At 35.9% G+C, this 3,277-nt stretch overlaps 1 non-coding gene across 1 annotated transcript; it reads left to right on the top strand.

Annotated features, from left to right (window-relative positions):
- Window positions 1-623: 623 nt before the first annotated feature.
- Window positions 624-730, top strand: LOC113750950. The gene has a single exon (XR_003464716.1). It is a non-coding gene; the product is annotated as a small nucleolar RNA R71 (small nucleolar RNA).
- The last annotated feature ends 2,547 nt before the right edge of the window (window positions 731-3,277 follow it).

Genomic DNA, 3,277 nt, shown 5'->3' with positions numbered 1-3,277 from the left:
ACATTGTAGTGAGTTGGTCCAATCTTCCTTCTACTCGCTCAAATCTCTCTGAAGTAACTTTGGCGAGCTTTTCCACTGCCATTTCCCAACCAGGTTTAGTTTCAGCTTGGGGTTGCCTTGGTTGAAATCCCGGCGGATTGGTTGGCCTTTGTTGATTGCCTTGATCTTTCCATCCAAAGTTTGGATGATTTCTCCACCCCGGATTGTAAGTATTCGAGTAGGGATTATTTGGAGCATTTCGGTTGTAATTATTGACAAATTGTACCTGCTCAGAATCAACACACTCATTAGTATCATGTTCACCTCCACATATAGAACAACATGCTACATGTGCATTAGATGAACTTGGACCAGCTCCACCTTGTTTACTTAGCAACTTCATCACATTATTCATTTGAGCACTTAGCATATTGAGAGTGTCCATTTCTATCATACCTGCGTGACGTCTTGTATTACCTCTCTCATTGGCCCATTGGTAGTTATTTGCTGCCATTTCTTCTATCAAATTATGAGCTTCTTGGGGTGATTTACCCATTAAAGCTCCACCTGCAGCTGCATCGATTATAGTTTTAGTAGAAAAAACTAAACCATTATAGAAGGTTTGTATGATTAACCACTCCGGCAGTCCATGATGTGGACATTTCCGAAGCAAATCTCTAAACCTTTCCCATGCCTCATATAATGATTCACCTTTCATTTGGCTAAAACTAGTGATATCCATTCTTAGCTTAGCAGTCTTACCTGGTGGAAAATACTTATTCAAAAATGCTCTTGATAAATCATCCCATCCGGTGAAAGTATTAGGAGCATGAGAGTGTAACCAAAGTTTTGCCTTATCTCTCAATGAAAATGGGAACAATCTTAGCCTTATAGCATCATCACTAACTCCATTCATTTTAATTGTATCACAAATTTCCAAGAATGTAGCTAAGTGTGTATTAGGATCTTCTACTGCATTACCTGCAAATTGAGATTGTTGAACCATCTGGATAAGTGATGGTTTAATCTCGAAATTGTTAGCATTTACCGTAGGCCTTACTATACTTGTTTGAGATCCTTGTGTTCCCGGTAGAGCAAAATCTCGTAGAACTCGCCTATTTGCTTCGTTTTCGGCCATTTCTTCTTCAAATGGTAGTTCTATCAAAATTTCCTCTATTGGTTGCCAAATCTCTTGTTCCTCTTGCTGTTGTGTGTGCCTCCTTTGTCTACGTAGTGTCCTCTCAATTTCTGGATCGAAAGGTGCGACTTCTCGAGACTCCCGGTGCATACATTACAAACAGAAATAAGGGATATTATGCAACTTCAATGGTAAAAAAAAACTGATTATAATATAAGATTAAATATAATCTAAAAAAAATAAAGCTGTCTAAATTAATAAAGATGATTAGGCTCTAATATTGCCGCTCCCCGGCAACGGCGCCAAAAACTTGACGGGTTTTTACTTTAAGTGCAAGTTTAATTCCGAATTTACACCCGTTGGACTGCAAGTATACAGGTCGCAATTGTAGTACAAGATGTGTATCGGGTCGATCCCACGAGGAGCAATTAAAACAATTATTAGATACTAATTTACTCTATTATTTAGACTTACAATTAATTTGAGCAGAAATTTCAGAATGTAATTCAACTACAAAAATTCTTAACTAGATAAATGCAATTTCACAAAAGGAATAGAATTCACTAAATATTAAGATCTAGGGATGTAGATTCCACTTATGATTCAAAAGATCTAAAATGAATTAATTCAACACTTGTTACTGCTCTTGTTTAACCAAGAATTCATTTCCAGAAATACCAAAATCACATTCTCATGATGATAATGGGTTAAAACAGATTAGTTTTTCCTAATCTCTTGGTAAATACTAAATATGTTCTTATTTACACATGAAATGCAGATTTCATCCACTTGAATGTATTTCTATTCTCATGAATATACAACTCAAGTTCTACTTGTGTCATTCCATTATTTTTACCATTTCTCAATGAGTAAAAACAACTATAAACCTGCCATTGGTGATCAAGCAACAACAAGTAATCCAACATACACAAGTAGATAAGTTAATACAAGACATAACAAGCATAAATCACAATCACTTCATATCATTTGGCCATAAGCTTCATCTACTCCCTAGATAAAGGAAATTAGCTACTCATGAATGATGAAACACTCATAACTTCATTAATGCAAATCATCATAAATTTACAAATACAAAAAGAGTAAAGAAAGTCTTAGCCAAGATATGGTGAAGCCTTCCAAAAATCTCCTTGTCTTGAACTTAGATGATTACAAGATGAAACCTCAATTGTCCCTTGCAAGTACCTAGCTAGAGAGACTATGTTTTTCTGTAAGAAGCTAAGCTACGAATGGATCCCAGATCTCTCCCCATATCTCTGCATAAAAAAACACTCAAATGCTCCATTTTTCCAAGTCAAATTCTATCCTTTGATTCCCAAATCTCCACTTTGTTAGTATAGTCAAAAACCAATATTTTTGACTTGAAAATAAGCCACTTTTCTTGCCCTTTTGTCTTCTGAAGCATGTGCACCGAATTCCCTTGCATCTTATAGCTGGAAAGTGGTATGAACACAAGAGAATTGGCTGAGTCAAATTGCAGAATTTCGGCTATAAAACGCGCCTACACAAAACGCGGTTACAAGTCACGTTTTGTGTACTCGCGTATTCACTTTGGCCTTACTTCATCTGCGATTTTCTCTATCATAAAGGCCGAACTAGCTTTTGTGCAAAACACAAAAGTTGTAGCCCTTTGAGTTAGCTTTCCAATGCTTCAAGAATCATCCAAATCGGAGCTTTGTAGCCTGAGATATGATCGAAATACTGTCACCTGTTCAAACCTCTGTTTTAACTTCCGACCACAGGGTGCAGCTTCTGTATTCCAACGTTTTGCCCATGAAGATGGCAGAAATGGATTTCGATGTCTTCATACGAATTGTAGGTATCTTTCTTAGCTTTAAAATGGTATAAAAATCACCTCAATCCGATAAGTGTAGCTCCAGATATGGTCAAAATACTGAAAAGTGTCAAAACTGACTTGTATTGCATTTCCTCACTTGAACGTTTTTCACTTCATTCTTCTTGTTGCCACTTAAATTCATCACCAAATCTCTATTTTTCACCTCAATTGACCTCCTTTGGTGATTGATTCATTATTCCTGCATAAAAATGAAGTTTTTACTATTAAAATCAATAGAAATGCAATATTATCCACTTTTACCAAAAATATATAATTTTACCAAAAACCTCTTTATTTTAATTATA

The sequence above is a fragment of the Coffea eugenioides genome, chromosome 10, assembly GCF_003713205.1.
Source record: "Coffea eugenioides isolate CCC68of chromosome 10, Ceug_1.0, whole genome shotgun sequence".
NCBI classification, from domain to species: Eukaryota; Viridiplantae; Streptophyta; class Magnoliopsida; order Gentianales; family Rubiaceae; genus Coffea; species Coffea eugenioides.
The sequence above is the reverse complement of the archived record's forward strand: the minus strand, read 5'-3'. Positions and strand labels throughout refer to the sequence as shown.